Here is a 13,578-nt window from a genome sequence, read left to right as displayed (position 1 = left end):
CTGTGACGCGTGATTTATCGGCATGGAAAGTGACACTTCCGTGATGATAATTTTGGTAACGTCATGTAGCACTTCTACGACAGCACAGGAATGACTATCTTGATTCTGTCATAAATTTGTCAAGGATGTACACGCATGACAGAAAACGCGACCTATTGTGACAAACATGTATCATCACGGAAATGTATTTTTTTGTAGTGCAGGGGAGCTATAGTACCCTGACATCCCTTCTTCACATCCATATGATTAAGCCCATAATGCATTGAATTAATTTGCAAATTACAAATCTACTGTATACATTTAAAAAAATCATGCAAACAAAATTATGGTGCAACAAAATTAATTTCAGATTTTATTTTCTACAGTGCCTGTGACATCCCTTCTTTGTTTTGCACTGGGATTGCACTGTAGCTTCGTGACATCCCTTCATTTTAGAGGATCTGTTCCCGCTTGAACAAACCTCGATGGTAAAACACAGTGTCTCCCATTTTTTCCCTACAACACACATAAGGAAGATCTTGATCGGGTTGACCGAGAGTTTTCATAGTATCAGTAGAATATGTATTTAGTACAGCCAAATTTGATTTATTTCACATGCATAACAATACAAAATTGTACCCACCAGAAATGAAAATCAAATTGCAGAACTGAACCAAACAGTTAAATGTACAGTAGACCAAATGAACCAAAATAGTTAATTGAGCACGGCATTGCAGAATAGAAACATGTACTAGAAGATAATACAGTTAACAAAACAAAGAATGCTTGAGAACACTACTACAAAGTGTAGCAATTCTTGGACCAAACTATTAACTCCACATTACATTTCAGAGGACCAAAGTGTTAACTGAACATTACATTTTAGAGGACCAAACTGTAAACTGAATATCAGATTGCATATTAACATTACAGAGGACAAATCACTACAAGGCCTTGGCGGTGCCCTCGAGAAAACAACACAAATTGTATTTTAAAGTAGACAACCGCGTGGCAGTGTAGATGGTGGCCTCGAAGACGAGGTGCTCCTCCAAGATCTGGTGGTCAGCACGGATGGCAGCCATAGCGACCTCGTGCATAGGTGCGACCGCGATTTTCTTCTCCGCTGCTAGATGCTACTGAGCTCCACGTTATACTGCGTGCAAAATGGCTGTGCGCGGCGCTTAATTGGAGGAGGGGACAGTGATTTCGCCGGAAGGTGTCTTGCCGTCGGTGGGGGCATGTGGGACGGGAAAGGAGGAGGATGGTGTGGGTTGGGTGTGTATTAGCTAACCATATCGACGAGGCCGCACAGCAAGAAGAAGGGACGGCGGTGAGGAGGCTGCACAGCAAGAAGAAGGGTCGTTGTCGAGGAGGCGGCGCTTGATGACCCACAATTATAGGGGAACTATGTAGTCCTTTCGATAAGTAAGAGTGTCGAACCCAACGGGGAGCAGAAGGGAATGACAAGCGGTTTTCAGTAAGGTATTCTCGGCAAGCACTGAAATTATCGGTAACAAATAGTTTTGTGATAAGGTAATTCGTAACGGGTAACAAATAACAAAGTAAACAAGGTGCATTAATGTGGCCCAATCCTTTTTGTAGCAAAGGACAAGCCTCGGCAAACTCTTATATAAATCAAAGTGCTCCCGAGGACACATGGGAATTACTGTCATGTTAGTTTTCATCATGCTCGTATGATTCGTGTACGTTACTTTAATAATTTGATATGTGGGTAGACCGCTGCTTGGGTGTTGTCCTTCCTTGGACAAGCCTCCCACTTATGATTAACCCCTCTCGCAAGCATCCACAACTGCGAAAGAAGAATTAAGGTAAACCTAACCATAGCATGAAACATATGGATCTAAATCATCCCCTTACGAAGCAATGCATAAACTAGGGTTTAAGATTCTGTCACTCTAGCAGCCCATCATATACTTATTACTTCCCAATGCCTTCCCCTAGGTCAAAATCATGGTGAAGTGTCGTGTAGTCGACGTTCACATAACACCACCAGAGGAGAGACAACATACATCTCATCAAAACATCAAACGAATACAAAATTCACATGATTACTTATAACAAGACTTCTCCCATGTCCTCAGGAACAAACGTAACGACTTAGAAAGCATATTCATGTTCATAATCAGAGGGGTATTGAATAGCATGAAGGATCTAAACATATGATCTTCCATCGAATAAACCAACTAGCATCAACTACAAGGAGTAATCAACACTACTTGTCGGATTCAGGGATCTGCAAACCCTTGAGAGGTTCAAACTCTTGGGTGCGTGCGGAGATCTCAACCTGCCCAACCTGCCTACTCGCGATCCTCCTAAGCCTAGCGCATCGAGCTCAAAGAGACACAAAGACACATTGATTGATACTGGTTAGGGCCACCGTTGTGGTGTGGTGGATTACCTCGGAGGGCTGACGATAGACTAGTATAGTGGATGAACAAGCCTCAGGACGTGAGGTGTGTCGGATATCGGGTTCCGGCAAAACCCTTAAGGTTCGAACTCTGGGGTGCGCGCGAAGATCTTCCCCCTACTGATCCACATCCCAACGCCTCGTGGTGAATCTAATCTACACGATGAACAACACAAGGGACACAAGGTTTATACTAGTTCGGGCCACCGTTGTGGTGCAATACCCTAATCTAGTGTGTGGTGTGGTGGATTGCCTCAGGGGATGATGATGAACAGTACAGAGGAGGAACAGCCTCGCGAGAGGTGTTCTTGAGCTTGTGTGATGTTCTACTTGGGTGGATTTGTTCGCCTCTAGATGAGATGCCTTCTACTGTGGTGGCTAGCTCTATATATAGAGGCCAAGGTCCTCTTCCCAAATATTGAGCGATATGGGAGCCAACAACGGCCATTTTGAAGGGGAATAGCTAGTACAAGTTATCCTGCCTAAAGTTGGTCTTCGACTGCCAAAGGCACTGGCGGTGACGCCGTCTTGGGCTCCACGGTGACCTCCATCCTGCCGCTCTACTGGTCTTGGTCTCGTTGCACAGATATGGTAACCTTTGCTTGATGCCTTGGTACTTCGCGCCTGCGCTTGCCCCCTTTGCACCAAAGAGGAAGCGAGGACACTGCGCAGGCTGGCGCCCGCCTGGCTCCCACCTGGTCTCGATCGTCATGGCTTGCGTCATGAGCACCTCGCGAGGTACCCCTGCATTGATCTTTCCACATCCTCGCAAGCCTGCCTAGTGAGGCCGCCCCTCAGGAAGCCTTGCGTCGTCCGCCCCGCGAGGCTTGGCCCCTCGCGAGGGTCTTGATCTTGGGTTGATGAAGACCGGCCGTACTAGTCCACCACTTGAGCCACGCCGCAGGCCGTAGGCAGGAAAGTCTCGGGACCCCCATTCCCAGAATGCCGACAATAGCCCCCGGGCCCAAGGCACGCTCAGACTTGGCTTAGCAGCGAAGCCAAAGGGCAAGTGCGGAGCGCCGCAGGCCCCAACAGCCTGCGGCCTTGGTCGCCGCATGGCAGTTGATTGGACGTGGGCGTCTCCGCTTCCCCATGCTGCCTCGGCAACTGCCCGATTTGACGAGTCCCTGCTGCATGCAAAAAGGGTCATGAATACCTGCAATAGTGGAGGCCGACGGTTGGCCTCCTCTGGACTATAAGTACGGAGAGGCGCGAGCCCCCGTAGTCCATCTCTTCTCGCTCCGCTCGATTCTTCTTCCTTGCTCCTCCTCCATCTTGCCAGCTATGGCACCGGTCCGCCGGTTCTCAGCTGAGGAGAAAGGAAAGGTCCCCCGGGAGGGGTCCTACCAGCTCCTACCGAAGAAACGGCCGGTCCCCGGCCGCCCTGATGGGGTTGCTCGGCCGGAGACGTCGAGGCCTTTGTACGAGCGGCCACCTCCTGGGTTTCCGCTACCTCTGTACGCCCGGGCTGAGGGCCCTGCAGAAGAAGACACTGAGCGGTGCCGCCCGCGCTGCCAGCGACGCCGACGTGCCATGGCGGTGCGCCCCATCTCTCCTGGAGTCCACGCGGCGGACTCCTCTCGCGAGCTTGTACTCTACGCCGCCATGCCTACGAGCTCCTGGATCAGCTTTCCTCCTTTCTTCGCCTTCGAGATGCCGCCAAGGGGGCCTGTCGAGCTTTGGCTGCAGCACGCCGACTGCGGTACCCCGGCGATCGGAGCGGAGGTTGAAGTCGTCGGTCCGGGCAAGGTCTACATGACCAAAGGCTGGGGCGAGATGGCCCGGGACTGCCAAACAGGGGGTGCACTCGTGATTCATTTCGAATACGATGGCGCCTCCTTGATGCTCTTCAAGGTCTTCGATACAGAGGGCCGTCGGCTGGAGTGTTGCCCCAGAGGAGGCAGCCGCGATGTCCATGCAGCAAGGGCTAGGCCTGCCACCCGCTTCCCGAATGGCTCCTCTGGCAGCGACGAAGATGCTTGGGAGTCCAGCGACTCTCCCAAGCTCTTCGTGACTCCGGAGACGAGCGATGACAGCTATGTGCCCCCGAGCTCACGTCGTGCTTGGAGCAAGGCAGCTGCATTAGGCCGCCGGCGCGGCTGATCTGGATGGGGTTGGCGCCAGCCCCTCGTGGCCCACTGTTGATGATGGCGTTGGCCATGGAGGCTCATGTAGTTAGGGCTCCTTAGGGTTAGCGCCTTTTGTTCCCTGTGACGAATTGAGAAAGTACCCCGTGGGGGCATGTAAAGTGTCTAGAATACCTTTGTTGATATTATCCTTATTAAGAAGTGATGCACATGCTTGTCCTGTTCCGGCTTGGTTCTCCCTTTATAACCTCGCGACGAGTTGGTGCTCTACGCTGATCAGTCCCGGTCCCCAGGCAGGCTTCAACCGTCGCTGGTATGCCAGGTCACGATGCCGTGGTCAAGGCCTGGAGATGAGCGCCCCGAGGTCCAGTAAGAGCCCCTGGGGCACGATGCTCAGGAGGTCCCCTTTAGCGCTCAAGCAGCCGCCGAAAGGTGAGAAAGGAAAGCAGTGTCGCTGTCATAGAGCCGCATTAAGTGGGGGTTTTATGTCGCATCGATTAGCTATTCCAGGAGCGGGACTTATCTCGAAAGCATGGAGCTGTTCCTTCGTGAGGTGCCGGACTTGCGCGTCGGTAGCTGGGATGTAGCTGGGTTAGGCCTTCGCGAGCTTCTCCTCCCTTCCCTGCATTCTACTTCGTGCTCTACGTCCTTAGGTCCCGGCCCTCGAGCAAGCTCAGCCGCCGCTGGTATGCCAGGTCGTGATGCCGTGGACAAGGCTAGGGGGTGAGGTCTGGAGAGCCAGTAAGAGCTCCTGAGTCGCGGTGCTCAGGAACCCCCCTTTTAACGCGCGAGCGGATCGTACGAGTGAGGGAGAGAGAGAGAGCTCGTGACGCCCCCCACATTATTCCTCAGGTAGTCCCTGTAAACCAACACAAGAGAAGCAAGAGTTGCCATTATGATTGCCGACCGGCCATTGGCTGCTCCGAGAGTGTGGTGTGGGCATTGAGGGCCTGGTGAGGTGACACTTGTGAGGCTGCCTCGGGCCAGTGCTTGACCACTCAGATTTGTCGACGTTGTAGGGACGGACCCATGGACAAGCGTCATGCCAGTGCGAGCGGCTCGAAAGGTAGGTGTCAACCAAGCAGGCGATTATCTCAAGCTGGTTAAGCATGAAAGCCAAATCAGCTTAGATAGATGCAGGGAAAATACATGCCACTGGGTCAGGCCCGAGCGGCTTGGGGATGATGCAGCTCGAGGGGCGCCCCCAGCAAAGTGAACTAAAGACATAAGAAAAAGAGATACATGCCGCATGGACTGACCCACGCGACCTGGGAATAATGCAGCCCTGAGGGCGCTCCCAGCGGAAATGAAACTCAAAAGATGTCACCTGATACCATTATAGAGCGGGTGTTGGAGTAGCTCACGATGCGCGGTGAAGAAGTCGATCCTCATGAGCCACCGGAGCCTTGAGCCTCAGGAGGCTCTAGGGGTCCGGGCGGCTCCTCGAGGACCATCTCCATCTCTGCCAGGACCGCGTGGTGCCTGGCCTCCTGAGCAGCTAGAATGCTCCATAGAAGATGCTAGTGAGCAGCAGCCGCATTCGGCAGGCTGAAAGGCATGCGAACATACCTGTGTGGCGGACCATCGCAGCATCCCACACGCGAAGGCTAGAAATGCTCCTGAGACGCAACTCGACTGAGCCCCGGGTAGTCAATGCAGACGTGCAGCCCGCCATCCTCGCCTGGATGGGGAGCTACGCCGGGTAGGCGGCGATCACCGCATATGACTCTTGATTCCTGCAACTCCTGAGTGGCCTTGGTGATGAACTCCTGAGGGTTAGGCCCTCGTTGCCCCGTGCCTTACTGAGGAAAACATGCCATGAAGCACGCCTCCAAGGGGTGCCCGAGCGCCTCCCTCGTGATCTTGGCAAAGTCTGAGGCCCTCCAGGAGAGAGCCCCTGAGCCTTGCACGAGGAGGGCGTCGGGCGCGCCTTCCTATGCAACGGAGGGAGGTGCCCCTTGCACGAGCGCAGATCCTGACGCGGCGCCTCCGGAGGCGCCTACCTTCTGAGGCTTTGAGCTGGGTGATGTCTTCTTCTTCTTGGGAACTGCCTCGGGAGGGTTCTCACTCTTGATGTCCGGGTCCTTGACTGATGCAGCTTGGAAGGCGTGCTTGAGGGAGCACACCGCATCCTTCTCCTCGCATGGGACTGTGATGACTCCGCCGCTTCCCGACATCTTGAGGACATTGTAACCATGGTGAGTCACCGCCATGAACTTGGCCAGGGCTAGATACCCGAGGATGGCATTGTATGGTATGCGAATGTGGGCAACATTAAAGTCGATGAGCTTGGTACGGTAGTTCTTGTGTTGTCAGAAGGTGACAGGGAGGTGAACCGGCCCTATTGGAGTGGTGGAGCCGTTAGTGACTCCTGAGAAATGCTTGGTTGGCTGAAGCTGATCATATGGCACTTGGATATTGTTGAACGCCTCGACGAACAGAACGTTGAGTCATGTGCCGCCATCGATGAGGGTCCTGGTAACTTTCACATCGCTAATGACTGGGGAACAAAGCATTGGGAGGACGCCAGTTGTAGCCGCACAATTGAGCTTATCCGCTGAGCTGAACGTGATGGCGCATGTGGACCACCTGAGAGGGCGCATGGCCTCGAGCTTGGGAAGGACTGCAGTCACCTCGTGAGAAAACTACTTGAATATGCGCTGAGAGGCTGGGCCTGGGCACCACCAAAGATGCAAGCGATTGCGCGTGGCTCCTGGAAGCCCCCAGCCCCCTTGTCCTGGTGGTAGTCGTCATTCCTCGTTGGTGGTGGCGGCAGAGGAGGAAGGCATGCGTTGCCCTGTGGGCGATCCTCGCGAGGCTGGTCCCTCCAAGCCCCCTCGCGAGGCTGGTCCAGCCAGCGGTCCTTGCGAGGTCGGTCACGCCACTCCTAGCGAGGACCTCGGTCGTCCCATCGTCCTCCACCTCTTCCTCCTCCTCGGCCCCAACCCCGATCGTTGCGCTCGGGGCATCGACCGATGCGTCCTTCTCGAATGGCCCTGAGCTCTTGGCATTCGTTGGTGTTGTGGGTGTAGAGGTCGTGGTAGGCACATTGGCTACCCTTGGACGACTCCGGCTGGTCCCTGCCGCGCTTCGTGTCCGGTTCTACTATGAGCACAGCTGCTCACGTCATTGGCCTTGGCTTTCTTCTCTTCCGGGTTTGTAGCTGGAAGCTCGAGAAGGGAGAGGCGCCCCTCCTCAGCCCTTATGCACTTGGTCGGCATGTTGAACAGCTCCAGAGATGTGCACAGATCCTCGTGGATAGCCAGCTCCTCCTTCGTCTTGATGTCGCGGACGCGATCAGAGAAGGCTGAGATGATGGCCTCCTCAGTCACCTTGGGAATCTTGAGGCGAGCGCTGTTGAAGCACCGGATGTACTTCTACAAGGTCTCTCCAGGTTGCTGCTTGATGCGGCGCAGGTCACCCATGACTGGAGGGCGGTCGCGAGTGCCCTGGAAGATGGTGATGAAGCGGGTGTGCATCTCGTCCCAAGAGGAGATCGAGTCTAGAGGCAGGTTCAGGAGCCAGGTGCGGGCACCATCTTTGAGCGCCATGGGAAACCAGTTCGCCATGACCTTTTTGTCTCCGTTGGCCGCCTCGATGCCTAGCTCACAGAGCTGCAGGAACTCCATGTGGTCGGCAGTGCCGTCTAAGCATGGAGGCAGATTCGGCTTGAACTTGCCCGGCTAGGCGACACTGTGTAGCTCGGTGGTGAAGGCGCGGCAGCCTGTAGTGGCCACCGGAGCCCTTTGCAGACGCGGGGCTTACTCTTGGAGATTCCCGCGCGCCTCCGCTAGGGGCAGCGCGGGGTCTTGACGTGCTGGCGCAAGGATGCGGTCTTGACGAGTTGGAGCAGGGTGCACGCGAGTGCCTTCTTGAGGCCGAGGGATCTCTTGGCAGCTCCTTACGTGTCGCGCGGGCGCTGGACGCGGTGGGTCTCATCCAGGGGCCGCGCGCCTTGGATCCAGGGTGCCTTCTTGGGGAGGAGGTGGCGGAGGCACCTCCTGAGCTGCATCACGCACGCAGGACGGAGGGCGAGGTAGCGAGAGGGACGGTGCTGGGGAGCCCCCCTGCCGTGCTGATGAACAGGGCGGCGGAAGGCGAATTTTTGCGCACCCCTACCTGGCGCGCCAAATGTCGGATTTTGGGTTCTGGCAGACCCTCTAGGTTCGAACACTGGGGTGCGCGCGGAGATTTCACCCTCTGCCTACCTACACCTCACCACCTCGCTAGGATCTAAGCAATCAAAGGAACAACACAAGAGACACAGAGTTTATACTGGTTAGGGCCACCATTGTGGTGTAATACCCTACTCCAGTGTGTGGAGTGATGGATTGCCTCTTGGGCTGATGGTGAACAATACAAGGAAGAACAGCCTCGCGAGGGTCTGTTCTTGGCTGGTGCAATGAACTACTAGGGGGAGTTCAGTCGCTCTCTCTCTCTCTCTACTGGTTTCCTGGTGAGGATCCTCTGTCTCTCTCTTGATGGCTCTCTAGATCTGTTGTTGTCCCGATGCCTCTACCCTGGGGGTGGCTAGTCCTACTTATAGGCAAAGGCCCTGGGCCTCCTCCCAAATATTGAGCGGGAAGGGCGCCAACAATTGGCCATTTTGAAGGGGAACATCTAGTACACTTATCCTGACTAAAGTTGGTCCTCGCCTGCTAAAGGCTCTAGTGGTGACGCCGGCTTGGGCTCCACGATGACCTCCATCCTGCCGTTCTGCTGGTCTTGGTCTTGTTGCACCAAAATGGATGCCTTTGCTTGATGCTCCCGCCTGCGCTTGCTCCCTTTGCACCAAAGAGGAAAGAAGGACACTGCACGGGCTGGCGCCCGCCTGGCGCCCTTGGTCGTCATGGCTTGCGTCATGGGCACCTCATGAGGTACCCCGCCTTGATCTCTCCGCCTCCTCGCGAGCCAGCCTGACAAGGTCGTGCCTGAGGAAGCCTCATGTCGTCCGCCCCGCGAGGCTTGGCCCCTCGCGAGGGTCTTGAGCTCGTGCTGATGAAGATGGGCCATGCTGGGCTGCCCCTTGAGCCACGCCGCAGGCCGCAGGCAGGCAAGTCTGGGGACCCCCGTTCCCAGAACACCGACATCCGCAACTGCGTGAATCGACAAAAGAGTGGCATCTGCCTAGGCTTTGCTTCCCTTGCTTCCTCCGGTCATTGCCCAGATCCCCTTTCTTGCGCTCTTCCTTTCTGCCTCCGAAATCTTCAGATCTACCTCGACCGCGCACCCTTGCAAGACATGGCGCCTCGCCAGACCCCGGCCAAATCTTGGTACTCGCCCGCCTTGGACTCGCCGAACGTGTCAGAGGCGAGCCTTGCCCGGATGTGCCGGATGGTGGCGGCGCAAGGCATCGACGGGGTGAAGGTGTTCAAGGCCGGCTCCGCCCATCCTGAGGCCCGAGGGAGCATCTTCTATCCGTTCTTCGTAAGCGCCATTGCTGCCGGTTTGGTGCCTCCCTTTTCTGAGTTTTTCTTCTCTGTCCTCCGCCATGACGAGCTGCAAGCTCTGCATCTCCACCCCAACTCTGTTCTTCTTCTGGCGATCTTTGCCTACTATTGCGAGGCTCACGTCGGAGTGCAGCCCACAATGGCCTTGCTGCGCCACTACTTCTCCCTCCGGCCCTCTCATGGTGCCATCTCCGCGTGCGCGAGCTTTGTCGCGTATGGCGGCTCCAACGCCATCTCGAAGCCCGGGAAGAGGATTGAGGGCTTCAGGAGCAAGCAGGTCATGGTAGATGTTGGGCGCATCCACCCTCGGCTGACTCTGCCCACGGGGCAGCCCACGAGCTCCGATGATTGGTCTCGCGCGGAACTCGTGGACCCCCGCGCGAAGCCGGTGTTGGAGAAGATGGAAGCCGATCTGCGGCCGGGCAGCATGTCGGCAGCGAAGATGACTGGTGCGTCGCTCATGAGGGAGTTCCTGGAGCACCAGGTGGCCCCACTTCTTAAGTACTCACTTCCGCTGTGGAGGCCCCGCCTGAGCCCCGCAGTCTTGGCCGATGAAGACCTGGCCGCGGTCCTCCAATCTTTGGTCGGAGGAGACGTGGCGAGGCTGGAGGGCGCCCCTGTGCCCCTGTTTCTTCGAGATGATTGGGAGAAGGTGGTGGACACCATGCCCATCTTCAATGGGGACGGGTCCGTGCCCACGGAGGCTCCCGAGGACCCGGCGGCCTAGGCGACGGTGAACGTGTCCTCCGACGACTCCAGCGAAGAGGAGGGAGAAGAGGAGCGGGAAGGGGGGCGTGACTCTGAGGCTACCGACGGGGAGTCGAGAGCGCGTCTCCCCCGATGCAGGCCCCGCACTCTCCGCCTCCCGCCGAGCAACGACGAGGATGATGACGAGCGGGGCGGCGGGAGCTTCCCCCGACCTCGAAGAAGGCCAGGTCTGGGCTGGTCCCCCTTGGGTCTGCCCCGGCTCCGAGGCGATCCTCAGACGTGCCTCCTGCTTCCGAGCCTCTCGAGGCTGATCCCAGCAGCCGACTCTCGGGCTTCAAGTATGGCCGGAGGTTGCTCGAGCTCGCGAGCGGCGACCAGTAAGTGCTTGATTCTTGTTTTATTCCTTGCTTTGTCGTTGAGGCTTGATGTCTGTATCTCTTGGCTAGGCTGGCGCCTGCGGCGAATAAACTGAAGGGGGCTCCTGAGGCTCCATCCGGGGCAGCGCCTCAGCCCACGAAAGAAGGTGGCTGCAAGTCATAGGCCTCTCCTGCCCGGTCGTCCTCGCGAGGCCTGGTGGAGCTGGCTGGGGCGAGCTCAGCCCGCATGGCCCAAGCGACTCCTGAAGTATCCTTGCCTGATGCCATCGCCACAGCTGTTGGGGTGCAGCAGGTCCTGCCTCAGGATGTTGTGGTTACGCTGCCGTCCTCTCCTCCTACTCCACCAACTGCTGTCTCTCCTACTCCTTCCACCATCCTGGATCGCGCCGCTGCTGAACTGGACCGGCTGCAGCAAGACCTTCTGGGCGCCGACCCTCGCTTGGTGGCCGGGCGCTTGGAGCTGGCTTCTGGCTGTATTTGCTCTGACGCTTCGATTCGAGCGACGCTGGTTCAGGCCTCGACGGCCTGCGATGAGGAGAAGCAGGTCGTCCTCGGGGCGAAGGCCGCTCGAGACGCCGCCTTGGGAGGGGTGGCTAATGCCCAAGGTCGCTGCAAGGTGCTGGAGAGTGAACTGGAGAGCCTGCAGGACTAGCTTGCCGAGGAGGTCCGCATCCGCCAAGAGAAGGAAGAAGACCTGAAGGCTCGCAAGGCGGCCATCAAGGACCGAGACGCCAAGATTAACAAGCGCCGTGACCGCCTGGGCGCACTAGAGAAGCAGTTGGAGGCGTGAAAGGCCGAGCTGGACGGCAAGGCGCGAGGCCTTCACGGAGACGGAGGTGAAGGTTCGTGGCTTGCTGAAGTCGCTCTATGACAGCGGCCTGGAAAGCCCGCTGGCCGGCGCCGAAGACGACCCCGCCAAGCTGCTCCCCTTCATGGTCCGTGCTCTTGAAGATGTCACCCTTGCCCTTGTCCCTACGGCTGAGGCCGAGGCGCGTGTCCTGTCTTCTGCAGCGCTGACGCGGGTCCTTACCCACGTCTACCTTCGCGACCCCAACGTCGACCTCGACAGCCTGCTGGAGCCAGCGAGCGGCGAGCTTGCCGCTGCCTCTGCTGAGGTCGTGAAGGTCGTGCAGAGGCTCTGCTGTCGAAGTTCCGGGCCTTCAGCACAAATCCGAAGCGAGGCGCTGCCGGTCCTACGGCTCCACGAGGCGAACCCGCTCCGTGCAGCTCCGCCGCCAACAAATGACTCCGTCGTGGCTCCTGTCTTGCTTTCAGCTTCTGCAACATGCATCATGCCTCGGGGAGGCGTTTTAACTTGTGTTTGGTGTCGTGATAACAGTTATGGACTATAATATTTGCTTTTGAATCCCTTGAAATTTGCACTCTTCCTACTTGCTTATGTTCTACGCGGCAGAGCCCGGCCCCACGCATACCTCAGCCGCCGTTAGCCCCGACCGGAAACCAGGACGAAACCAAGGAGTGAGGGGCTACGTGAAAAGTTAGGCTCCTGAGTAGCGATGCTCAGGAGTCCCCCTTGGCGCACGAACAACAAGTAGGGAGGTGAGATGTGTGGGTGAATCTACCATCCTACATCTGCAGAGCCCGGCCCCACGCATACCTCAACCACCGTTAGCCTTTCGGAACTAAGGAGTGAGGGGCTACATGACCAGTTAGGCTCCTGAGTCGTGATGCTCAGGAGTCCACCTTGCTGCTCAAATGGCCTTCGTGCCTTGGCTCCGCTCCGGGAGAGACGTGCGACGAACCAGGCCCGAGGGGCTTGGCTGGGTGGCATACGTCTGGGCGTGACCCAGGCGCAGCCCCCGTGCCCAGCCCCCTCACGCGGCACTCCCGAGGGGAGGCGTTGCGATGAGACCAGACACTAAGCTCTGGGCTCCCTGAGGTTGATGCGGCCAAGGGCCACCCTCAGTTGTTTATCACCAGCACGGAGCATAGCGCTTCCGTATGTGTACGGGCATAGCCGCTCCTAGGCAGTATCGTTAGCGAGCGCGGAGCATGGTGCTTCCACTGGTGCGTGGGAGGGGGCTCCCCTCCTGGAGGAGCCCCCGGGGCGTATACAGCCCCACCCTGACACGTGGCCGGCACAGTAGGGCATGAGGAGGTGTATCTGGGCACCCGTGAGCCAGCGCGGGACTCACGGGGCCCTACCTGAGGCGGGTTGCGCCTGGCACTGGGCCTTAACTTGTGATGTGTTCCTGCAAATTTGGCCAGATGCCGATGCTCTACATCCTCGGGTCCCGGCCCTTGAGCTAGTCTCAGTCGTCGCTGGTTTGCCGGGGTGCGATGCCGTGGACAAAGCCACAGGGTGAGGGCTGGAGAGCCGGTAGGAGCCCTGAGTTGCGATGCTCAGGTACACCCCCCCTTTAACGTGCAAGCTTGGTTAGATGTCGAGCTCTACGTCCTCGGGTCCCGGCCCTCGAGCTAGTCTCAGCCGTCGCTGGTTTGCCGGGGCGCGATGCTGTGGGAAAAGTCAGAGGGTGAGGGCTGGAGAGCTGGTAGGAGCCCTGAGTCGCGTAGCTCAGGTACCCCCC

Source organism: Triticum aestivum, chromosome 5B (genome assembly GCF_018294505.1).
Source record: "Triticum aestivum cultivar Chinese Spring chromosome 5B, IWGSC CS RefSeq v2.1, whole genome shotgun sequence".
In the NCBI taxonomy this organism is placed as follows: domain Eukaryota; kingdom Viridiplantae; phylum Streptophyta; class Magnoliopsida; order Poales; family Poaceae; genus Triticum; species Triticum aestivum.
The sequence above is the reverse complement of the archived record's forward strand: the minus strand, read 5'-3'. Positions refer to the sequence as shown.